Source organism: Lynx canadensis, chromosome F1 (genome assembly GCF_007474595.2).
Source record: "Lynx canadensis isolate LIC74 chromosome F1, mLynCan4.pri.v2, whole genome shotgun sequence".
In the NCBI taxonomy this organism is placed as follows: Eukaryota; Metazoa; Chordata; class Mammalia; order Carnivora; family Felidae; genus Lynx; species Lynx canadensis.
This window is the reverse complement of record NC_044319.2, coordinates 49,904,619-49,932,478: the sequence shown is the minus strand read 5'-3', so window position 1 is coordinate 49,932,478 and position 27,860 is coordinate 49,904,619.

The following is a 27,860-nucleotide window of genomic DNA, read 5'->3' as shown; positions in this document are numbered from 1 at the left end:
AAAACTAAATATTCTTAGAGTGCCTGGGTGGCTCAGTTAAGCATCTGACTTCGGCTGGGGTCATGATCTCATAGCTACTGGGTTTGAGCCACGTGTCTGGCTCTGTGTTGATAGCTCGGATCCTGGAGCCTGTTTCAGATTCTGTGTCTCCCTCTCTCTCTGTCCCTCTCCTGCTTGCTCTCTCTCTCTCTCTCTCAAAAATAATTAAACATTTAAAAATTTAAAAAAAACCTAAATATTGAAGAAATATTTTTGGTGTACACAATTGTCTTGACCTTTTCTTGAAAAATAGGATCTAGGTTTTTTTTTTTTTTAGTTTTTCTTTCAATTATCCATTTCCTGAAAGTAATTTTAATGACTACTGAAATAAATCAAGAACAGCTAAAATTTTCTTAGCTAGAATTATTTATATATATGCAATGCCTTTGAATACAAATTTAGATAAGTAAGTCCTATGTGAGTTATAACTTAAAGATCATTCCTTGCTACTATTACTAATAATAACATACCTTTATAGTAATTTTTTTCAGGGAGGCTTTCTCAAAAAATGTCATAGAAATATTTCTGCCTTATTACTACATAAGTAAATGTGTTTAAATGAAGGAAGAAATACGGTATTTTCATCAAAACAAAATAATTATTTCGTCTCGAAAAACAATTTCAAGTAGAAAAGAAAAATGTTATATTATAGCCATCTTAACCAAAACAATTTGTTGAACTATTCTGTATGAATGTTTACTATATAGTGCATATACTTGGTAAGTCATGTACTTGTATATGTGCATATGCTTGATAAGTGCATATACTTGTTAGGACAATGGTTAGTTACTAATTTATTTTTTTTCAGTGCCCTAGGATTTTTCTTTTTGTTATATCATAGTATTTACTCAAATTCTCACAATGAAATCAACAAAATTATTTTCTTAAAAAGTTAAGTTGTATATAGAGTTGCTCAATAAGTATGGAAGGTGGCCTTAGCAGAGACAGGAGACCATGTGGTGGGTCTTGGACAGAGTTGGAATCCTGTTCCCGGTCTATTTCTTTTTATCTCTATGATCCTGGCACCGGAATGAGGAATCTTTAAAGACTTTATCTTTAAAAGACTTACGAATTTAGTTACTTTACATGGATATAATGCCTAGGTGAGGTAATTGAATTAAAGTATAACATTGCTTAAGAAATATTGTTTGCGTTTTTTGAAAACAATGTACACAATACAAGATCAACTTGTTTGCAAGTCTCTAGAAATAGAGGTAGTAGAACCTCTTTGAGGCCTCAGTGACTGGCATTCCCCCATCCTGCAAAACTATTTCCTCAGCTAACCACATGGCTTTGTACTTTTTATCAATCAAGCTTCTGTTTAAATATTACTGTTTCATAGATTGTCTTCCTGATGAATCTTCAAGGTATCCTCCCCTTCCTCAAAGCCTTTCTCTAGTTCACCACCTCCTTCCTTTTTCTTCCTACATTGTATCACCATCTGAATCAATCTACTTGGTTAGTGTTTGTTGTCTGCTCCTTTAGGGGTAAGTAACTATTCTTATTTATTTGTTTAATCTTCAGTGCCCATACACAGACAAATAGGTTCTCAATAAATATTTGAGGATAACTAAATGGATAATTAATGATCACAGATAATGTCAGTATATATATACTTATATATACATGTATAAATACATATATTTACATCAGTATGTAAATAATTTCTCACTAAAATAACACTTTAAGAATTCTTTGTGTATAAAATTAGATAAAGAAGATCAAACCTTTACATGAAATTGTTATTTTAACTTACGGCAAAATATTTTAATAAGATTTTTGTGTAAGGTTATCTTAGCTGGCTTGTTTTGTCATAACAAAATACTTTAGGCTTAGATCTACTTTGGGTGGCTTGAACAAGAATTTGTTTCCTCATGGATTGAGGGCTGGGAAGTCTAAGATCAAGGTACCAGCTGATCTGGCTCCTGGTGAAAACTCTCTCTTCTTGGCTTCCAGACAGAAACTTGTACTTACGTGCTCACATTCTCGCATGGCCTTTTCTGTGTGCAGAAAGAGAAATATCTTTCTCCTCCTTTGCTTTTTAAGATCATCAATCTCATCATGAGGACCTTAGCTTCATGACCTAATCTAACCCTAATTACTTCCGAAAGGCTGAATCTCCAAATAGCATCACATTGAGTAATAGGGCTACAACATATGAATTTGTAGCAGAAGAGCACAAACATTTGGTCCATAGCAAAGACCAAAGTATTTTCACAAGTTTTTTGTGTACAATCAGAATACTTTCCACCAGCTTTTTGTGTGAAAACTCGGTAACCAGCATATATTGTAAATTAGTACTTTAATTTCTACCATTATATATTACCTTTTTTTTTAATGCCTATGATTTTGCCAACTATTAACTCCCAGGTTTTAATTGAAGGCACATTTAAAACATTAAAATAATTAAAATTTTATTTTTATTGCATTGGCATTTCCTGGATGGTAATAATTTTATGTTTTAAAATTTGGGAGGAACTATTTATTATAAAGCTGACAGTCCACAGGTGGGTAATTCACAAGAATTATAAAAGAGTAGACTATCTACTTGATTTATTTTATTCTTAAACACTTAATCAGACTTTCATAACCAGAATAAACTGCTAAGGAAAATTAAACACTATTAATTCTTTCAAGGCCAATTTAGTGATCACTTCTACAAAAGAATTATCTAAGGAACATATGAAAAATTCAGATAAGTATAATTCAAATTTTCTATTAAGTTGATCTGGAGATCACCATATTTAAAAATAAAAAAATAAACACCATAATTTATACACTGAATGTATAAAATAAAATTATATCTATTAGCAATAAAAATTCATTTATTTGAATGAAGAATTAATATATTAGAGTTAACAATATTCTTCTGAATTGAATTTCCATTTTTTTCTTAACATTCCATATTTTAGCAAGTTCTTACACAAACTAAGTTGAAATTTAACTTGTCATTAAATGTTTGTGACAGAATTGTACAATAGGAAATGTACATAAATAATGGACTTTATGACATGTTCTAACTGTATCAAACACATGAGATTCAATATCATTTTCAAGAAATACTATTAAAGAGATAATATAAATTTTAAATTTCATTTAAAGTGTAATTAAACAGAAAGCAAAGCTATTCACTCTTTACCTAAAATTATTGGAAGCTTAAAATTGTTATACATTTTGAATGTTGAATGAATTAAAGAAAAGAAAATGAATCTTGATTTTTTTTCTCTTAAAGATACTTGAGGTATCATCAACACATTCATTTAGAAAGGAGGATACTTGAGGTATCTAACACATTCATTTAGAAAGGAGGATTTAAAATATCAAGAATTCTGCATAATCCCTCCATAATCAACAGCTCATGGTAATCTTTTACATTAAACTTCTCAAAAAAATCTCAACTGAGCTCAGGAAAAATAATTTTGCTTATCTAGACCTAATTTCCTGTTCTTTAAAATTATACATTTGTTCTATATTTCTTTCAGGTTTAACATTCTGTAGTTTAAAATATAGCAAAATTCAGATAAAGTATCCAAATTAATTGAGAACATAGAGAATTAAGTAGTAAATAGATTAGTCAGTCATAAGAGAAGTTTCAAAACCCTTATGCTTTCAACTTTTCTTAAAAATTTTGAATGATATAAATAACATTTAAAGATGTACTCTGGATCAACTTTGTCTTTTTATAATCACTAAAAAGAGCTTATTTGCTCTCATCATCCTATGTTTCATATAATTATTCAAAGCATATGTTTGAAAAATTTTACTTGGAAATAATTTTAGATGTACAGAAAATGGCAGGAAAATAATACAAAGGCCCTGGCCCTTGTATACCTTTACTCATGTTTACCATTTATTAACGTTGGCTCTGTTTGCTAATATATTATTTGTGTCCACTCACACTATCTTCCTGTCCTAGTATGTGTCTCTTGTTTTCTTTGTCCAAAATGAACCTGTTACAAATAATACTTCAATAATAAAAAATCGTACTTACTTCCACCCAAACCCCTGTGTTCCCCAGGATTTTTCACTTTGCTTTCTAACAATTTCTCAGAGAAAAATCATATGTAGTATATTAATGAATCTTTATGGTGCTGTGATGCACATCAAATCTGAATTTAATTCCCTATAGCTAGCACACCTAACTCTAAAATTATCATGGAGTAATAGAAATGGAATAAGATTTGACCAAAAACACAAGGAAATTGGTTTGGTAATTTGGAATACTTGACAGATTGATTTGGTTAAAAAAAAAAAAAAGAATGAATACATTTTATAAATTCTTACTGTAAGTATTTTAAAATTACATTAATCAACAAAAGGAAGAGAAAGGATACAGTTTAATATTTCTGGGTTCATTTAAAAAATTTTAATGAAAGTATTAGCACTGCAGAAAATAAAAAAACTTTATTATTCTAAAATTTACCATTATCTTTCTTCAAATTGGGAAAAAAAGGCTTGTGCACACTGATTTTATTTTTTTTCTTTTAAACATTTTACTTTTTATGTTATTTCTATTTCTGCATCAAGGTAATTCGATTTGCAAAAGTGTTTTAAATGTTTTCCTTTTTTTTTTCTTTTTAAATCTGTCCTGGAAGAAATAAAAAAGCACATGGATTACAAAATAATTGATCTAAGTCCCCACCTGAATATTTTATGTCTGTGTACTTTAGTGTTTAATGGGAATTTAGGAGAGGCTTTATTGAGAGCTGCTAATTGAATTTTATTTTGAAATGCATTCACTTCCTTCAGTTACATTAGTAAATGACAGTATATTATGGATACATTTAGCAAATAAATACATTCTGTTTTTGTCTAATGTAAAATGGTCTGCTTTGTTTTTTAGTCCATCATTTGTAAAGTCACTTATGAGATGGAATGAAGAATAATTTTACTTGCATACAGGGTCATAATTAGAAATTATTAAACAAGTGAATTCCATTTATTTTACTTTTAAAATATTCCTTTTACAAGTGTTTAACAAGAGCAGAAATTTTTCTTACACTTAGAGGCATATCAAGGAATATGTCAAAACATCTAAAAATACTTTATTTTTATGGAACTTATAGAAAATATTCGAAAGTGCTTTTCTTCATGTTTGAAAGAAATCCATTATCCACATCCATTATTATTTCTGTAGATCTGTTTTACTGAATATAAAATAATCAAAACAAAAAAGTCAACATTTCAATAGATTGGTTTGAAATTTATGATAAAATATGAATCTGCTTTCAGTAATTTTGATTAATTTTTCTATTTCTTATATCATAAATTATATATTTGCAGATAATAACCATTTCAAACAAAATTTAGTCATCATATACATTTGTTACCATAGGCAATGGCCATTTTCATATTCTATTGCTACAATATTGTCAGTTACAAAATCAACTCCCATAATGATATTTGCAAGTAGAATAACTATAAACTTCTTAAACATCATCTAGAGGTCTTAATTATTTTATCCCAATAAGTAGTAATCACATGACACAAAGACTTAATGATTTAATTTAGTTTTCACTTACACATGAAAATGATGGAATAGGGATTATTTTTATACACATGAAATAGTTACTTAGATATTTAAAATATTTTTTTATTTCAGGTTTGTATTTAAATTATAGTTAGTTAACACATATGGTAAAATCGATTTCTGGTATAACATTTAGTGATTCATCACTTACATATAACACCCTGTGCTCATCACAAGTGCCCTCCGTAATACCCATCACTCATTTAGCCCATCCCCCACCAACCTCTTTCCATCAACACTCAGTTTGTTCTCTATAGTTAGGAGTCTCTTATGGTTTGCCTCTCTCTCTCTTTAGGTTTTTACTTATTTATTTTGAGAGAGAGAGAGTGGGAGAGAGAGAGAGAGAAGGAGAGAGAGAGAGAGAGAGAGAGAGAGGGAATGAAGAGGGGAGGGGCAGAGAGAAAGGGAGAGAATTCCAAGCAAGCTCCACACTGTCAGCACAGAGCCTGACATGGGGCTTAAATTCAGGAACCTTGAGATCGTGACCCTGAACTGAGATCAAGAGTCAGATGCTTAACTAAGTCACCCAGGCATCCTGATCTCTCTCTCTCTCTTTTTTTTCATTCCCCTATGTTCATCTGTTTTGTTTGTTAAATTCAATATATGAGTGAAATCATATGGTATTTGTCTATCTCTGACTATTTCGCTTAGCATAATACAGTCTAGCTCCATATACATTCTTTGCAAATGGCAAGTTTTCATTCTTTTTGATGGCTGAGTAATATTCTGAGTTATGTCTCACCTCTTCTTTATCCATTCATCAGTTAATGGATATTTGGGCTTTTTTCATAATTTAGCTATTGTTGATAATGTTGCTATAAGCATTTGTGTTTTTTTTGAAATTGTACTTTTGTATCCCTTGAGTAAATACCTAGCAGTGCAGTTGCTGGGTTGTAGGGTAGTTCTATTTACGATTTTTTGAGGAACCTCCATACTGTTTTCCACAATGGCTGCACCAGTTTGAATTCCCACCAAAAGTGTAAGAGGGTTCTTTTTCTCATATTCTCCAACATCTTTTGCTTCCTGTGTTGCTAATTTTAGCCATTCTGACAGGTGTGAGGTGGTATCTCATCTTGGTTTTGATATGTATATACCTGAAGATGAATGACGTTGAGCATCTTTTCATGTATCTATTAGTCATCTGTATGTCTTCTTTGGAAAATGTCTATTCATGTCTTCTGCCCATTTCTTAACTGGATTATTTATTTTGCGGGTGTTGAGTTTGATAAGTCTTTGTACATTTTGGATACTAACACTAATCAGATACGCCATTTGCAAATATCTTCTCCCATTTCATAGATTTTAATTTCTTTTAGTTTTGTTGATTGTTTCCTTCACTGTGCAGAAGATTTTTATTTTGATGAAGTTCCAACAGTTCATTTTTGCTTTTCTTTCCCTTGCCTCTAAAGATGTGTTTAGTAAGAAGTTGATATCAAAAAGGTTGCTGCCTGTGTTCTCCTCTATGATTTTGATGGTTTCCTGTTTCACATTTCGGCCTTCTGTCCATTTTTAATTTGTTTTTGTGTATGGTATAAAAAATCATCCAGTTTCATTCTCCCCATGTTGGTGTCTAGTTTTCTAATACCATGTGTTGAAGAAACTTTTCCCTTTGGATATTCTTTCCTGCTTTGTTGAAGATTAGTTGATCACAAAGTTGTGGGTCCATTTCTGGGCTTCCTATTCTGTTCCACTAATCTATGTGTTTGTTCCCATGCCAGTACCATACTGTCTTGCTGACTACAGCTAGATATTTAAAATATTTTTAACATGAGCATATCATGAATTGTGTACAGTTTTAAAAATGCTTCTATAGTTGTTATTTGCTACAGAGAAAATGAATGGAATGTTAAATTTGGAAGTCATAATACTACATGTTCCATACATTTGCAATAATGATTAAATTGTGCCTTGTTTTAATTTAAAGTTGACTGATTTGTGGCACTTTAGTTGTAATCAATTAGCATTCAGTCAAATGATTTTGCTTAAAAATCATTAGTATAACTTTTCTATATTACTATACCAGTAATTTTTTTTAAATATTTATTTGTTCTTGAGAGAGACAGAGAGAGGAGGGGGAGGAACAGTGAGAGAGGGAACCAGAGAATTCCAAGCAAGCTCCGCACTGTCAGTAGCTGGTGCAGGGTTCAAACTCATGAACTGTGAGACCAAATCCTGAGCTGAAATCAAGAGTCAAATGCTCAACTGACTGAGTCACAGAGGCACCCTCATTTTTGTTTATGTGAAGTACAAGGTTGGTCAAAATGAGAAGAAAGCACTGATAAGTATCTTGCTGATTTTAAGCATAAATTAGATTCACCTGCTAGGATACAACTTTTCTTCTATATTTAAATCTGCAGTTTAACGTGCTTTCCTAGAGCATTTCTATATACATAATATCTTCCCATAATTGATTTAAAAATTCCTCTCATAGTTATCATTTTGCCAAACTTAACATGTCTTCACCTTTTCATTTGATTTCAGAAAGTAGTATATTTACTCTTTACTTATAATGACTTCATATAAATTATACATTAGATAATTATAAAGGGAAAAATCAGTTCCTGTATTCTGCTTTCTTTGTCTTGTCCAGGCAGTCATAAGCATAACAAGATCTTAAACAAACTTAACAACTTAAATCTTCTCCACTAAATATCTTCTATCTCCCTAAAGATAAATCCTTAGTTCTGTTTTCTGAGGATGTGTGATTCCTCTTGTTATGAAGACAGCATGACATCATCATGAAGGTAATCTCTATATTTATAGAAACCTGGTTTATTTGTGGAGTTTCTCTTCTGATTAAACAATTGAACACCAGTACATGATTAAGTCCAGATTTAATAGTTTCTTTTTGATGTGGTTTCCCCTCAGAATGAAGAATAACTCTACTAAAATTCAATTTGGTCTATATAGCAATTTCTACCGCTTATACATTTTTCAAATGTCTGCTAAAAATATTTCTGTCTTGTGGTTTTTTTTTTTTGTCACTTTGATTTCTCCTAAGCCAGAGTCAATTCTTTCTCCCTTCCGCTTTTGCACATCAATAACCTTTCTTTTTAAATTTAACTAGCAAGCTGCTTTGAAATGGAGTCATTACAGACCACTTTCACATAACATATGAATTTATATGATGAAAATGTTGGAACTTATTTATCATCATTCATATTTGTTAGCTGATAACAAACCATGTCAGAAATTAACATTTGCCTTTGAGAAACTGGTTTAATATACATTTTTGTTCTTGTTTAAACTTAATAAATTTAAATACACCAAAAATTCTTTAATAATTATGTTATTTATTTATTAATTTATTTATTTATTTTAGTGTTTGTTCATTCTTAAGAAACAGAGAGAGACAGACCATGAGCGGGAAGGGGTAGAGAGAGGGAGACACAGAATCTGAAGCAGCCTCCAGGCCCTGAGCTGTCAGCACAAAGCGTGACGCTGGGCTCTAATTCACAAACTGAAGGATCCTGACCTGAGCCAAGTCGGACGCTCAACCGACTGAGCCACACAGGCGCCCCTAATAATTATGTTTTATTGGATATTTTCCTTTCATTATTCAGTACTTCATGATAATTTCACTGTGGGCTCTCATTATGTTACATTGATTTTAGGTGATATTATTGAAAGAAGAGCTATTTTACATGTGTACAAAAATTTAGGATATTAATCTCATCTTTATTTTTAAGAATAAAATGTTCATACTTTCTAGGAGTCCTAAAGATTTACAGCATGAAAATACTGCTTTTAAACTACCCCATAGTAAACTGTACCTACATGGTCCAAAATTACCAGAAAACCTTTGGTCTGAATCTCTGGGTACTCAGATTGTTCATATAGCCTGAAGACTTCCTAGAATAATTTTAGTGATTCTTTTTTTTTCTTTAACAAACATTAATTTTTTAAGGTTTATTTATTTATTATAAAAGGGAGAGAAGAAAGCACGATCTAGGAAAGGACAGGGAGAGAAAGGAAGAGAGAGAGAATCCCAGGCAGGGGCTCTGCTCTCAGCATGTAGCTTGATGCGGGGCTCAGACCCACCACCCATGAGATCATGACCTGAGCCGAAGTTAAACGCTTAACCGACTGAGCCACCCAGGCACCCCTAAAAACACATTTTAAATATAGTGTTATAAAGAGAGTGAAGATACAAACTCATGGACTATTTATGCTGTCATGGTTAACTTTAACCAATAAATACTTAACATATTATTTAGGCTTTATAAATAATCGTGTATCAAATGGAAATCTTACATTCATTTAAAAATTTAAATAAGCAGCTTGACTCAGCTGCAGTTGCTCCTAAAAGAACTTCATGGAATTCCTAGGAATACCAGGGCTAGGTTTTGGAAAGAACTTCTGTAGACGACATTCTTTTGCCTATAAAACTGAGTTAATCTCACCAAAATAGTTTCAAAGCTAAGATTTTGCTAAATTACTTGATTGTGTCAACTTTTAAATAGGAAACAGCTTACATTGTAATTTTCACTTTTAGTAACTGAAATAACATCAGATAATTTCCCATAGCAAACGCAGTGTATATAGTTTTAAAAATAATAAATTATTAAAACATATCTAAATTCATCTTAAAAATAAAAATACACTTGTTATATTCAATATGTCACATAATTGAGTCTTAGTTATTATAGATAACTATTAAATTCGTTTTCCATTCTCCTTTCGGGAGGGAAGTAGGGTAAATAAATAGGCACAAGATAAATGAGGCTCCATTTTTATTCCTCAGAATAATTCAAAAGCAGAAATCGTTCCTTATAGGAATCTGGAAAGTCTTCTGTTAGGCTGTGGGATTTAACTGGCCTTTGAGCTCTGGAAGAGATTCAAGGAACGTACAAGGTGGCAAGAGACAAGTAAGGGCCAGAGCAAATAAAGAGGCCGGTGGAGAGGAAAAGAAGGTGTTGGGGACAAGTAAGTGCATTAATGTACCTGGATTGTAAGGTCTACGTGGAATAGTAGAGTTGAATGGCTACACATTTTGGAAGGGTAAAGGTCAGATTTCATATTAATTAAATGCCAGGATGACTTTGAAATGTGGGGAATAAATGAAGACAGAACTAGATAATTTGGTTCAAGGGCAGGGAATGGTCAATGCTGAGTTTTATTTCTATTATTCCTTCAGGAGCATATATAGTGGGTAGGAAAGAAAAAGTATTAAATTATGAAAAAAGTGAAAACGATCCCTGGAAGCAAGCACTATGTATTTGAAATTGAACTCCACTGAATGGCACTCCTCTCCCACACTCAGCATATCACTCCCTTTTCTCTCCAGAGCATTGCTGTGCTACACTGTTTTAAAGTCTGCCTTAAAACACAACTGATTTCAAAGTCTAGGTTTTCCTAGCTGAGTTAATGCCTGCATGTTATTTAATCACTCATATCTCACATTATCAGTAAAATAAAAGCAATTTTAATCTTTCTGAATTACTGTAAAGACTGAGGAAATAGGTGTATTGTGCCTAACACGCAGTTAGCACTCAGTGCTATTCTAGTCTTTCCTTTCTTATAAAATGCATGTAGGGAAGTTGCATGCAGATTATGAGGGGGGCTATCACATAAGCCTCTTTGTAACTAGCAATATGCAGAAGGAGAAAGGAGGTAAATATGGGCTGAATTACATTTAGTTTTATATTTGTTTGGTATTATTTTTATGTTTATTACCTCTCATTATCTTTGCAACAGTTATGCCAAGGGAAAAGTATATTTCATTTGCCCTGGTTGCATTTTTAGTGTGCAACCTCATAACAGTACAAAAGGGAATTTGCAAACTCAAAGGTGTATTCATAATTGACTTTTCCCACTTAGCCACATATTGCTCTTCCCCTGGACTTTATTTTCCCTATTAGATCTCATTTTTTTGAACTAAAGAAATAATTATTTCGTCACCAGAATCTGTCAAGCACTGTGCTAATCACTATCAATACAAAAAAAAAAAAAAAAAAAAAAAAACAAAACAAACAAAAAAACAAAAAAAAAAGCACAATGAAACAACACATCTGCATAGTGACAGAAAGTGGCTTAAAGCAGAAAAAAGATTTAATTGTAAAAAAAGCAGCCACACGTTTCTTCTAGTTGTCACTAAAATGTAACTGTTACTGATATTTCTTTCAGCTTTCTTTAATAAATAGAAAAATAATTTGAGATCCTAGAAGCAAATGTATTCAATCAGGGAAGGACTTTATTTCATCTTGGATGGCTCTTTGTCAACTTTGGTGTATGTGAAGAATGTACTGATTTATCTCCTCTCCTTTTACCTAATTTGCCATTCTTTTTGATGGCTAGCATTAGGATCTGCTGATCTTTCTTTCTTAATTTCAAAAGCTTCTGTTTATTTAAACTTATATGGTGGCAAAGGAGAATGAAACTTGCTGGCATTTGACATTATGTGTGAAAGTGTCTAATGCCTTGACTCCATGGTTAGAATACAGTAAGAACAACAACAAAAAACCCACATCCTCTCTTTTGACTCAGTTTTATTTTTTCCTGTCACCGGTCCCATTAATGGAATCAAAAATAAAATAAAAATTATTCTTGTTATAATCTGAACATAGGTCCTTCTTAAACAGGCATCAGAAAAAATTAGGAGCCTATACATGGGAGATATTTATGACTATGCAAGAAAAATCTTTCACACAAAACAATATAATGTAAAATCAAGTCAAACATTTATTTCCTTTTATGCTGTAACTAAAATAAAGTCCAAAATGCCTATCCTTTGGTATAAATTGTAGTCATAGATGTTATCATTTATAAGGTATAAGACATTTTATCATACCATTCTATGAATTCCCAAATCACTAGTCGAGTTTTAGGAAATATTTGTATGATCACTCTGCTTCTGCTATCATTGGATAGCTTAGCTATGAGACACAGGGAAACATATCCACTTCCTGTGACAACTATTTAACCCTTGGTGTTTTGTTGCAATACGAGAGCCCCTAAACATGGTGCTTACATTTTATACCCTGTTACACACCTGAATGCCCGTTACTTCCCATGTTGCCATGAAAGTTTCCATCATCAATGCCACCATATTGCCTTCCCAGTCATTTGTCCCCATTCTGGTCAGAATCAGGCCACTCTAAAACAGTGGGAAGATGTGACATATAGGTCATCACTGCCTGTTACTGTGTTGGTCTCCTCAACGACCTCTAAGGTCTGGTGCCTGGGTGGCTCATGTCGGTTAAGCGTCCCACTTCTGCTCAGGTCATGATCTCCCAGTTTGTGAGTTCCAGCCCCATGTTACGCTCTGTGCTGACAGCTCAGAGACTGGAGCCATCATCTGATTCTGTGTCTCCCTCTCTCTGCCCCTCCCCTGTTCATGCTGTTTCTCTCTCTCTCAAAAATAAATAAACATTAAAAAAAGAAGACCTCTAAGGTCAACCTCAGTTGTGCAAGCACTGCTTCATTACCCATTAGTTATTCCTAAAGTTAAAACAAAAGAAAATTATTAAGTGATTTCTAGCTTCAATAAATTGATACTTTTATGTACATCAATTATTTTTTTCTTTATGATCCAATCTTATTCTTGGATGAACAAAAATCAAGTATATCAAAATAGTTTCAAATTCTTAAAATTATCAGAGACTTTTATCATCATTATTTCTATTATCAACTAAATCTAACTTATGGTATACTGGGAAGCCATTTATCAAGATTGCCCCAACATTTTATGACTTCAACTAATGTCTTTGCATTAGAACATACATTATTAATTAATTTTATATTTTATTGAAGTTATTAATAAACATTTGCAAACAGCATAAAAGTACTTAAAGATTTCAATATTAAACCAATTTGCTATAGCTGTAGCTGTAGCTATTTTCAGTCTAGTGGCTGAATATAAGCACTGTATGCACGTAAGAAAAATATGAAATGAAATGAAAGGGGCATCCTGAATTGGACAGAGAAGTGAAACAATAAGCAACAATATTAAGAGTAAATTAATGTTTAAGCAATTGCCTTCAAATCTGTGTTCATGATGAACAAAATTGTAAATTGAGTATATTTACTACATTTACTTATCTTTCAAACAAAAGTCAATCTGGAAAAATACATGATTTGTAAAAGCTACAACTTATTTTATATAATCTAATTATTTGTTTGTTTATTATAGTATAGTATAATTTGTAATAATAGTATACTTTATTTATTTTTGAGTTTTTATTTAAATTCCAGTTAGTTAAGGTACAGTGTAATATTAACTTCACATGTATAATATAGTGATCTGACACTTCCAGACAACACTGCTGCTCATCACAAGTACACTTCTGAATCTCCATCACCTTTTTAACCTATCCCTTTACCCAACTCCTCTCTGGTAACCGTAAGTGCATTCTCTATATTTAAGAATTTATTTATTGGTTGGCCTCTCTGTCTCTTTTTCTTTAGCTCCTTTGTTTTGTTTCTTAAATTCCACATTTGAGTGAAATTGTATGGTATTTTTCTTTCTCTGACTTACTTCACTTAGCATTATACTCCCTAGCTCCATCCTCATCATTGCAAATGGCAAAATTTCATTCTTTTTTTATGGCCAATATTCCATTGTATATGTGTGTGTGTGTGTGTGTGTGTGTGTGTGTGTGTGTACCACATTTTTTTTTATTCATTCATCAGCCAATGGACACTTGGCTGGTACTATAATTTGGTTATTGTAGATAGTGCTGGTATAAACACTGGGGTGCATATATCCCATTGAAGTAGTATTTTTGCATCTTTCAGTAAATACATAGTAGTGCAATTGCTGGATTGTAGGGTAGTTCTGTTTAACTTTTCAAAGAACCTCCAGGATGCATCAGTTTGCATTCCCACCAACAGAGCAAGAGGGTCCCCCTTTCTCCACATCCTCACCAATATCTGTTATTTTTGTGTTGTTGATTTTAGCTATTCTGACACATGTGAGGTAAAATCTCATTGTGGCTTTCATTTGTATTTCCCTGATGATGAATGATGTTGAGAACTTTTTCATTTGTCTCTTGACCATATCTTCTTTGGAAAATTGTCTATTTATGTCTACTTCCCATTTTTAACTCTATTATCCATTTTTGTGTTGTTGAACTTTATAATTCTTTATATATTTTGGATACTAACCCTTTATAGTTATAGATATGTAATTTATTAATGTCTTCTCCCTTTCCAAAGGTTGCCTTTTAGTTTTGTGGATTGTTTCCTTCACTCTGATGAACTTCCAAAGATTTATGTTTGTTTTTTGTTTCCCATACTTCAGGAGACATATCTAGAAAGCAGTTGTTTCAGCAGATCTCAAAGAGGTTTCTGCCTTTGTTCTCCTCTAGGATTTTTATGTTTTCAGGTCTCAAATTTAGGTCTTTAATCCATTTTGAATTTGTTTTTGTGTTTGGTATAAGCAAGTGGTCTTGTATCATTTTTTGAATGTTGCTGCCCAGTGTTTCCAATAGTATTTGTTGGAAAGACTGTCTTTTTCCCATTGGATATCCTTTCCTGATTTTTTTTTTTTGGAATAAATTTATTTATTTATTTTGAAAGAGAGTGGGGAGGGGAAGAAAGAGAGAGAAGCATAGAATTCCAACCAGTCTCCTTGTTGTCAGTGTGAAGTTCCATGCAGGGCTCCATCTCACAAACTGTGAGATCATGACCTGAGCCGCAATCAAGAGTTAGATGCTTAACCGACTGAGCCACCCAGGTGTCCCATCCTTTCTTGTTTTTTCAAAGATTGGTTGACCATATACTTAAGAATTCATTTCTGGGTTTTCTAGTTTGTGCTATTGATCTTTGTCTATTTTTGTGCCAGTACCATACTGTTTTGATCAATACAGCTTTAAAAATAACTAAAAGTCCAGAATTGTGATGCCTCCAGCTTTGCTTTTCTTTTTCAAGGTTGCTTTGGCTATCCAGGGTCTTTTTCCATTCCATATAAATTTTAGGGTTATTTGTTTTAGCTCTGTGAAAAACATTACTGGTATGTTGATAGGAATTGCATTAAATGTGTAGATTTCTTTGGATGGTATAGACATTTTAACAATATTAATTCTTTCAATCAATTGCATGGAATGTTTTTCTATTGCTTTGTGTCATCCTCAGTTTCTTTCTTATGGTGTTTGGTGCAATTGTAAATGGGAATTATTCCTCAATTTCTCTCTCTGCTGCTTCATTATTGTTGTATAGAAATGTAATAGATTTCTCTACATTAATTCTATACATTCTATCCTGAGACTTTACTGAATTCCTTTATCAATTTAGCAGCATTTTTTTTTGTAGCGTCTTTTGCATTTTCTATATAGACCATCATGCCATCTGCAAATAGTGAAAGTTTTACTTGCCAATTTGGATGCCTTATTTTTTTTGTAGTCTGATTTTTGTGGGTAGGACTTACAATGTTATCTTAAATAACAGTGGTGAGAGTGAACATCTTTGTTTTGTTCGTGACCAGAGAAGAAAGTTGTTGGATTTCTTTTGTTAGTATTTTGTTAAGAATTTTTGCATCCGTGTCATAAATTCCCTATTTCTTTGATGTAATAAACAAGACTTTATAGTATCCTTGTAGTTCTTTTCATTTGTTTTTAATTTTTTTCCAGAATCTGAAAATTATATATCTGTTATCTCTAAACGTATTCTTCCCAGTCATTGTTTTGTTTCCTTCACTGGGACTTAATTCTAAACATCCAGTTCTCAAATAAAACTTCTGCTAAATGAATTATATTTTTGAGAGCAATTTAGCTAGTTTTATTTTGCATTCTATGTAATTTTCCTCCTGAACAAATGCAAGAGGTTTCAACTTGAATAAGAAGCTATAATTGAAGATATACTTATTAAGATAAAGTCTAGAAATGTCTGAGAAATTAATAATTGTTTTGATTAAACTATATACATGTAGATGAATAAATGAATAATTTTTGAGTTAATCAATCAACCCACAGAAAACACTATTATAATAACACTTAAAGTCACACATACGACAGATGATTTCTGGAAAACGTTTTATTGTCAAAAAGGAAATTTCTTTTCTTTTGCACTCATAATATCAGTGAAATCTTGTTTGAAATACTTTGTCAAATTATAGAATACTATTCTAAGATTGCCTGGTTTGACAGCACATAATTAAATAAAAGGAATTCAGTGAGATATTTTCCTTCAAAAATGGGGAATTATACTTGCCAGGAAATCTTTTTAGCAATACATTGACTAAATAAAGTATATTCAGGGGCGCCTGGGTGGCGCAGTCGGTTAAGCGTCCGACTTCAGCTCAGGTCACGATCTCGCGGTCCGGGAGTTCGAGCCCCGCGTCAGGCTCTGGGCTGACATCTCAGAGCCTGGAGCCTGTTTCCGATTCTGTGTCTCCCTCTCTCTCTGCCCCTCCCCTGTTCATGCTCTGTCTCTCTCTGTCCCAAAAATAAATAAAAAACGTTGAAAAAAAAGTTAAAAAAAAATAAAGTATATTCAGTAAAAATAGTTTTAATTACTTCTGGAATAGTTGATTAAAATTTGATTTTTTTAATATAAAGAAGTTTTATTCACTACATAAGTAACATACTAAGGTGTTTATAGTAAGCTGTTACCACACAACACGCTTCTGTGGTTACCAGGTGTATTGTTTTCACTTCCATTTCTCATTTCGGCTTGTTTGTCTTCCCTCTTTTTTTTCTTAGTTAATGTAGTTAAAGCACTGCCATTTTTGATTTTTATTTGTTTGTTTTTGGAAAAACTAGTTATTATTCTCAATGTTATGTTATTGTTTATTCTGGTCTCAATTTTATTTCTAACTTTTCTTTGTTATTTCTTTCCTCTACTTAATTTTAACTAAGTTTCTTCTTTTTCTAGTTCCTTGTGGTGGAATGTTAAGTTGTTTATTTAAATTTTTCCTCTTTCTTTTTTTAATTTTTTTTCTTAGTACGAGCATTTATAGCATACATTTCACCTTAATTGTACATGGAGACACTTACTCTAAGCTGCAATGCCTACCTTTAATACATAATCTCATATTGTATCAATATATAATCTTCATGATGCCATTTTGATGTTCATAAATTTCTGTTTTAAGATTGAAAACACTGAGGCTTGAGATAGAATAACATTTTCTTCATGGACCCAAAGGCAGTAAATAGTGAAAATAATTCATATTCTAAGCCAACATAGGAGTATATGAAAGCATACTTAAAGATTATTTTAATAAAATTTTAATAGTTTTAAATTTAAATTTTAATAGCCTTATTTGTATCTTATAGTTTTATTTTAATATAATTTTATTTTCATAAGATTATAGATAATGTAAGAAAATCAAACCAAAAAACTTAATTTCAAATATTTGCTTATGCTTAATGACCCTGGTAAAATCTATTCCACAACCTAGTATTTGAACCCTTTTGCAATATTTCAAATGTCTGAGGTTTGAACAATTTCAGAAAAAAAAAGTAAAGACAATTCTCTTTTTGAAAAGCTCTAGAGACAAATTTTTTCATGTTCATTCCATTAAAAGATCATGCAGTTTTCATGTATTGTTCTTCCTTCTAAGCTCTATGTCTTTGAAGTCTCTTTATGTAACTTTATTTTAATACATCTCAAAGATTTTATTATGTTTTTATAATTTCTCTTGTTTTTAGGCCAATGCATTTGGTTCCAATGTTTGTTCTTGTATGATAATGTCTCTTCTCATTCCACCATTCACTTTCTTTTTTTTTTTTTTTTTTTAATTTTTTTTTCCAACGTTTATTTATTTTTAAGACAGAGAGAGACAGAGCATGAACGGGGGAGGGGCAGAGAGAGAGGGAGACACAGAATCAGAAACAGGCTCCAGGCTCTGAGCCATCAGCCCGGAGCCTGACGCGGGGCTCGAACTCCCGGACTGCGAGATCGTGACCTGGCTGAAGTCGGACGCTTAACCGACTGCGCCACCCAGGCGCCCCAGATGAAGCTATTTAATGTCATGCTAGAACCAACTATCATTTCTTAAGCATTTACAATATGTCAACATCTGTTATGGTTCATTTCATAAATGAAAGTCTTTTTTTTTTCTTTTTTTTCTATTCAAGCTCAAAGGAAAAAAGATATTCAGAATTTTTAAATATGTCACCTTTTAATATAGGGTCAAGAAAATTTTGATTATATCGTCAGCACTATAATTGGTGAGGCTTCCTCCATAATTCTTGATTTTTTAGAAACTAGGAAATATGCTAAAAAATTAGAGATTTGTGTGTTAAATTTTAATATATTTAATTCACAAAAAGTAAAATTAACCTTCAGCATAAAGGATAGCATAAGTAAAATTCATATACAATTTACCATCTATGAAAGACCTTTGAAGATCCTGCTATATCTACTAGAATATATTATACCAGCAGAATAATTTTTCTTTTACCTTAATGATAGTTAAAATTTTAAATATCGAAATATCTGAAATTAATACTTTACCTAACCTAGTCAGTAAGAAAAATAAATTTTCCTTTTGTCCAAAGACATTGTTGTTGCTCTACAAAGCCATTGACAGGAATCCAGAATCTGGAATTTGGGGTCATTTTATTTTTAGTTTAGTATACCTAATGCCAACCTGCCAGGAGTTGTGTCTACCCAGTTATTTTGCACAGTACTGAAATATTTCTCGTTCCAAGGATATATTTTACTAGCAGCCCCTATCACTTTCACTGCCCAAGTCCCTAGGAACTATCACTTACTCTAACAGAAGTAAGAAGTTTTTAAAGTCATCAGCAATATTAATTTAAAAAAATATTGGTTTCTAAGTCTAATCAGATGTATAAGTAAATGATTTGTCTACAATTTTCTTACAGTTTGGGGAGAAAATGATTTTTTCTACAGTCTGGAAATGTGTTATTGTATTAAGTTATGTTAATAGCTAGTCTATGAGGCAACAGAGGTCAATTTAAATATGCTTGCTGCTAGTTGCATGGAAACAAACTCTTTGTATGTCTAGGATACAATACCAAATTTTGTTTCCTTCTTTTTTAAGTTTATTTATTTACTTTGAGAGAGAGGTAGTGAGCTGGGGAGGGGCAGAGAGAGGGAGAGGGAGAGAATCCCAAGCAAGTTGCATGCTGCCAGCACAGAGGCCAATGCTGGGCTTGAACTCACAAACCGTGAGATTATGACCTGAGCTGAAATCTAGAGTCAGACGCTTAACCAACTGAGCCACCGAGGTGCCCTCAAATTCTATTTCCTAAAAAATAAAACATTCTTTCTCAAAACAAGTATTTTCCTATGAAGGTAGGAGAAACATAGCTTTGAATAGGCCCTTCATCAAATTTTAAAGATCATTTTTTACCCTAAAATATTTTAATTGGAATGTGAGAAGAAACATTACTGTGAACAAAGACATCTGAGAAATGGCATAGATCTTGCCTTGGGAATTCTTATTGCATATTAGTATATAAAGTTGCACAGAAATCCTGTAGTAAAAAAAAAAATTATTTAATCTATTGATTCCAAATGTATGTAATGATATGTAAAAGAATTTTAACATGAAATGGAACTGAAGGGTATAAAATGGCATGTGCCTTCAGGATATAAATCTTAAGGACTGAGAAACTGCTTTCCGATAAATTACTGATTTATGAAAACTGATAATTTTTGAGTTTTCATAAATAGTAGTTGTTCAGAGGTTGCCTCATATCCACCTTGGGAAGTTTTACTTATGGTTTCGAGTCATGAACAAAAAATGACCCATATCAGGCTGGTATTATCTCACAAAATTAGCTGAATTGAGCTTTGTTTGTATGATTGGACTGGTTTTGTCTGCTCAGGGAATTTTCAGAGCTGATTTCCCTTTATTTTGGCTATTAACAGATTCTAATTGAACTCTCCCTTCTTTACATTTCCTACTTGTAAATACAGCCACCCCAAATCCTCAATGAAGTTACATTTAGCATGCTACAGTATATGTCCCAAATTCCATTTCTGCTACTATTCTTAAATAAACTCATTGTTTTGACAATTTGAAACTTGCCTCAGTTTACTTCTTTATTCAGGTTGACACAAATTATTAAAAAAAAAACAAACAAAACAAACAAACAAAAAAAAAACCCTCTGGGCACCATGGTGACTCCATTCCTTAAGCAACCAACTCTTGATTTCAGGTCAAGTCATGATCTCAAAGTTCATGAGATGGAGCCCCCATCAGGCTCTGTGCTGATAGTGCAGAGTCTGCTTGGGATTCTCTCTCCCTCTCTTTCTACCTCTTTCCCAATCTCTCTTTCTCTGTCTCAAAATAATTAAATAAACTTCAAACAAACAAACAAACAAACAAAAAAACACCAAACCCTCATGGTATACAGTCACCATCTACACAAGTATTTTCCCACAACTCCCAGTTTAAAAATTGCATACACAATCCATAAAAAGTTGGAATTATATTTTAAAATTTTCATGGAAGTAAAATGCTTTTCCTTATTAAAAAATGTTTATAAATTATTGAAATAGTGAAAGATTGTTACTAAAATTCTAAAGAATAAGACATGCCCTAATCTTCCTAGATCCTAATCACTAATTTGTTATTGTTTTTGTTTTTAAATTTGTTTATTTATTTTCAGAGAGAGAGAGAGATACAGCGAGCAAGCATGGGGGAGGGGCAGAGAGAGAGGGAGAGAGAGAAAATCCCAAACAGCCTCCATTTATCAGTGCAGAGCACGACTGAGGAACCATGAGATCATGACCTAAGCCAAAATCAAAAGTCAGACTCTTAACCAAATGAGCCACCCAAAGGGTACTCCAATCACTAATTTTTTTTATCACTTACTAATTACATTTAAATTTGAAATGTTTCATTTAGATTTGTTATTTTAATGTTCTCCATACAATTGTGTACATTTAAAATATTTGCATTGTAAAATATATTAGTCATGGGGATGTAATGTATAACATAGGGGATACAGTCAATCATATCGTATTGACTTTGTAAGATGACATAGTAACTAGATTTATTGTGGTAGCCATATCATAATGTTTACAAATGTGAATCACTATGTTGTATACCTGAATCTAATATAATACTGTATGCCAATTATACCTGAATATTTTTTTAAAGAACATTAAAATGAAACAAAAACAAAACAGTGAAAAAATTATCTTTAAAAATTTACCGTAAGTAAAATATCAACATGAAAATAAAATGGAATAGAAATTTACAATTCTAAAGAAAGGATATCTTTAATATTAAACAATTCTTGGGTTCCTGGGTAGCTCATTCAGTTAAGCATACAACTCTTTTTTTTTTTTTTTAATTTTTTTTTTCAACTTTTTTTTTTTTATTTATTTTTGGGACAGAGAGAGACAGAGCATGAACAGGGGAGGGGCAGAGAGAGAGGGAGACACAGAATCGGAAACAGGCTCCAGGCTCCGAGCCATCAGCCCAGAGCCTGACGCGGGGCTCGAACTCACGGACCGCGAGATCGTGACCTGGCTGAAGTCGGACGCTTTAACCGACTGCGCCACCCAGGCGCCCCAAGCATACAACTCTTGATCTCAGCTCAGGTTGTTTTTTTTTTTTTTTATGTTTATGTTTATTTATTTTTGACAGAGAGAGAGACAGAGCATGAGTAGGGGAGGGGCAGAGAGACAGGGAGACACAGAATCCAAAGCAGCTTCCAGGCTCCAAGCTGTCAGCACAGAGCCCGATGTGGGGCTCAAACTCACAGACTGGGAGATCATGACCTGAGCCGAAGCCAGACGCTCAACTGACTGAGCCACCCAGGTGCCCCAATCTCAGCTCAGGTCTCAATCTCAGGGTCATGAGTTCAAGCCTTGTATTGGGCTCTGTGCTGCCATGAGGCCTACTTAAAAATATGTATGTATTTTAAGCAACTCTCAATTACTATAAATAACTCAGAATGAAATCACAAAATGGATATTCAGATAAAAAATGTTTCTTGTGAAGAGTGCCAAATTTGCATAAAATTCCCAGTCATTTCCTCTTCTTTCCTTTCCCTCTTTTTTCTTCCCTCCCTCCCCATTTCTTTCTTCTTTCTTTCTTTCTTTCTTTCTTTCTCTCTTTCTCAATGATGTACAAACAATTTTAAAACCTTGCAACATTGGGACACTAATAAATTATAAATAAGATATAATTGCTCATATCTGAAAAATTGTCATAAATTGGAAAGGTAGTTAACATAGGCAGAAAAGCAGAAATATTATCTGTATTTGGTGGTTTAGAAGACAAACATCTAATAATTACTTAACGTATTGCTTAATACTCTTCAGAAGTTTTATAATTTTTTTTTTCAACGTTTATTTATTTTTGGGACAGAGAGAGACAGAGCATGAACGGGGGAGGGGCAGAGAGAGAGGGAGACACAGAATCGGAAACAGGCTCCAGGCTCTGAGCCATCAGCCCAGAGCCCGACGCGGGGCTCGAACCCACGGACCGTGAGATCGTGACCTGGCTGAAGTCGGACACTTAACCGACTGCGCCACCCAGGCGCCCCTCTTCAGAAGTTTTAAATTTTAAAATATTCTCATTTGGAAGAACATCCATTTTAATTTTTTAAAATTTGTATTCATTTGAGCTATACAGATCAACAAGCATAAAATAATAGTAGTTATAGCAAGAGCATAGCAGAAATCTTTATCTGAATTTCCTTACTTTTCCTAGACTAGAGGCCTAGCCTAGCTTTTAGTCCTCAGTTTTCAACATGCCTTCCTCACTAAACTTAATAATTTCTAAGTTTTGATTTAAAATGAGAGAAATGTGATTTTTTTCTTTTGTTCGAACACTTAGAGGCCATGGTAGGATTATTAATTGGTCTAACTTCAATATTGTTTCAGGCTAGGGAAAGGAAGAAAGTTTGTGGGGGGGGGGGGGGGGGAGGGCCAGTAAGTGGAGGAAGTCAAAACACACACAACCTTTGCTGATCAATTTACTGTCTTATATGGGCATGGTTCATGGTACTTCAAAACAAATGCAATACAATGATCACAGATCACCATAACAAATGTAAAAGTCTAATCACAAAGTTTGAAATGTTGTGAGAATTACCAAATGTGACACAGAGACACAAAGTGATCAAATGCTTTTAGAGAAATGGCGGTGATAGACTTGCTCAACTCAAAGTTGCCACTAACCTTCAATTTGTAAACAAACAAAAACAGATAAAATCTGTGGAGCACAAAAAAACAAAGCACAATATACCAATGTATGTCGGTATTTAGAAAATTCTGAGGAATGCACCAGAAAAAAAAAAAAAAAAAAGAAAGAAAGAAGGAAGAAAACCTACAAGAGCTAACAAGTGAGATCAGCAAGGTTGTAGGGTACAAGGTCAAAAACATAAACCAATTGTATTTCAATCTACTAGCAATAAAAAAATAAAAAATGAATTTAATAAAACATTGCTAGTTACAATAGCATAGAAAGGAATACGACATTTAGGAAAAAAATTAAAGAAAGTGCAAAACTTGTACACTAAAGACTACAAAATATTGCTGAAAGAAATTAAAGACTTAATAAATAGAAAGATGCCTCATGTTCATAGATTGTAGGACTTAATCTTATTAAGATGGAAATGCATCCCAAATTTATCTACATATTGAACACAATTCTTATCAAAATCCCTAATGGCTTCATTGCAGAAATTAACAGGCTGATCCTAAAATTCATAAGAAATATCAAGAGACCCAGGAAAATCAAAATAATTCTGTAAAATAATGGAGTTGGAGTACTCACACTTCTCAATTTCAAAACTTCCTTTCAAACTACAGTTCCAAGATAGTAGTACTGGAATACTGATAGACATATAGATTAATAGAATATATTTGAGATTCTAGAAATAAACTCCAACAATCAACTGATTTTTAACAAGGATGTCACTACCATTCAATGGGGGAAAGAACAGTCTTTTCAGCCACTGGTACTGAGATAAGTGGCTGTCAACATGAAAAGAAGAAAGTTGAACCTTACACTATATATAAAAATTAACCCAAAAAATAAATACAAAGGTACAAAAATAAGTACAAAAAATATAAATCAAAGACCTAAATGCAACTCTTAGGAGAAAATCTAGGTGTAAATCATTGTGTCTTTGGATTGGTATCTTGGCTATGACACGTAAAGCATAGTCAAAAAGAAAATAGATAAATTGGACTTCACCAAAATCATAATTTTTTTGTTTAAGGGTCACTCTCAAGAAAGTTAAACGATAGCGCACAGATTTGGTTGAATATTTGAATATATTTTTAAATTGTATACTTGGTAAGAGTCTAGTATCAGAATATATAAAGTGCTATTGCAACTCAAAAAAAAAGAGGCAAATAATGCAATTAAAAATTGGCAAATGACTTGAGTAGATATTTTTCCAAAAAGAATATACAAAGAGCCATTAAGCACATGAAACACTTTCAACATCATCAGTCATTAGAGAAATGTAAATCAAAACTATGATGAGATACCATTTCATAACCATGGCTATAATAAAAACAAGATGGACAATTGCAAGTGTTAATGATAATGCTAAGAAAATGGAACCCTCATACATTTCTAGTAAGAATGTAATACATTACAATCACTTTGGAAAATGTCTTTGCAATACTTCAAAACATTCCACAGAGTTACCATATGATCCAGAAGTTCTATTCAAGGTTATTTATCTGAGAAAATCAATAACCTATACTCACACAAAACTATACACAAATGTTCATATTTTTTGTAATAGAGTGGAAACAACCCAAATGCCCATCTGCTGATGAACGGATAAACAAGAAGTGGAATATCGACAAAATAGAGTAATAATCAGCCACAAAAGGCAATGAAGTCCTGATCCCTGCTACAACTTGGATAACTATGAAAATATATAAAAAGTGAAAGAAAAAATCCACATCTTGCATGATTCCATACATATGAAATATTCAGAATAGCCAATCCATACAAACAGAAAGTAAATTCATGGTTCCCAGAGACATTCCCCTCTGGAGGAAAGGGGTTTCATTTTGAGGTGATGAAAATATTCTGGAATTAGATAACGTACTGTTTATGAAACCTTGTGAACTTACTAAAACCTCTGAGTTTTAGGGACACCTGGGTGGCTCAGTTGGTTAAACATCTGACCCTTGCTTTTGGCTCAGGTCATGGTCTAACGATTCATGGGTTTGAGGCCTGCATTGGGCTCTGCTTTGCCAGGGTGGAGCCTTCTTGGGATCCTCTCTCTCTCCCTTTCTCTGTCCCTACCACCTGTTCTCTCTCTCTCTCCCCCCCCCCCCCTCAAAATAAATAAACAACTTTAAAAAAAAAGCCTCTGAGTTTTAAACTTTAAATGTATGAATGTTATGGTCTGTGAATCACATTTCTATTAAAGAATATGAGAGGAGTAAATATCTGAACCAAGAAAAATTCTCATGAAAATCCTTAATGCTTTTCTAGGATAGTTTGTGGATCAGGGAAAATGGAGAGTGTTAAGGTTTTGCAAAAGTGAGAAAATACCAGCAAATATTAGCCTGTAAAAGGAATGGACTCTAAGGGAGCCTGGGTGGCTCAGTCGGTTAAACATCCAACTTTGGCTCAGGTCAGGATCTCATGGTTTGTAAGTTCGACCCTAATACTGGGCTGTCAGCATAGAACCAGGAGCTGCTTCAGATCCTTTTCCCCCTCTCTCTCTGCCCCTTCCCCCTCTTGTGCTGTGTCTTTCTCAAAATAAATACATAAACTAAAAAATAAATAAATAAAAGGAAATGAACTCCATCCTGAGTAGGACTAAATGAGTGAATCTAAGAATACATAGATCAGCACTGAGCACCAGAGGAAGTAGGATAAAAGGACATCAGAAATTCTGTGGTAAAAAACGTGGCTGAATTCTTGTCTTAAAAGCTTTATTAATGAAGAAATGATTTGTCACTAATAACAGGTAAACCCTTGACTAAGAAACTAGGAAGGCAAGTCTTATCTGTATCTCTAACCAATAAATAGAATTTTCCACTAATAGCTGGCCAATGAAATCCAACTTTTCATAAATGAATTGTGTCTTCCAAACAATCTGTAAAAATAAATACAAAATGTTGATCAGTAAAGAAAGAAAAGAAATAAAGATTTGAAACTATGACAAAGTATTGCACATAAAATAGATTTTTTTAAAGACAGAAAAAAAGTTGACTGCCAAACAGCAGGCAAGTGTGAAACTGGAATAAAATATTTCAGTTATTGTGGTTGATTATATTCCTCAAGTATGACTGCAACACTATGTCCTGTCCCATATGCTCCTCTAGAACCTTGACACTCTTCCATTATAAAACAAGTCTACGTTCCTCTCTTTGAATCTTGGCAAGGCCTTGTAACTGTATCTAGTACTAGCATACAGCAGAAGTGAAAACATTTGATTTCTGAGGCAAGTTATAGAAGGCAATATGGTCTCTGTCACTGCCTCAAATGTCGTTTCTTGGAATGCTTGCCTTTGGAAACCAGGCACCTGGCTATGAGTAAGCCCAGCTGAGATGGAGAGGTCCGCATGGAAAGGAACTGAGGCTCCATCTGAACACTCAGGTGACAGCCGTGTGAGTGAACCATCTTTGAAGAGGATCTTTCAGCCCCAGGCAAACCACTTCAGTTGATGCCAGGTGGGGCAGAGACATATACTTTTCCCCAAGCCCTGCTAAAACAACAGATTTGAAGTACAGTAAATGATTATTTTGTTTTTCCAAGATTTAAGAAAGTTTATTATGCAGTAATAGATAACTAAAAAGGTAAAGAAGAAAAGGAAACAAATTCATTTCAGAAAAGAAAAATTATGAAGACGACAAGGAAGAAAAGGCATCATTCAAAGAATTATAGGGACATAACCAATAATCACAAGAAAAGCCAAGAGAATGAAAATGAAATAAAGTGGTAAGTTGGAGTAGAGAAGACATGATAGGTATGGAAGAAAAGTTAAGAGAAATTATGTATGGTTGGGATACATATAAAGAAGAAAAACAAAAAAACTGAAGCAGAACAAAGTTTTACTCTGTGTACCTATATCAATAAAGAAAAGTCGACAATGAGACATATTACCATAGAATTGCTGGACTTTGAAGATAAAAAGAGATTCTTCATATATCATGCAGAGATCAACTTATTAAAAAGGAAAGAAAATCATGTTGGCATCAGAGAGTTTTTTGTTTTGAGTTTTTAAATGCTTATTTATTTTTGAGAGAGAGAGAGAGCAGACAGAGAATGAGTGGGGGGGGGCAGAGAGAGGGGGAGACACAGAATCTGAAGCAGGCTCCAGGCTCTGAGCTGTCAGCACAGAGCCCAACGCAAGGCTTGAACCCATGAATCATGAGATCATGACCTGAGCTGAAGTCAGACGTTTAACTGGCTAAACCACCCAGGCGCCCCAAC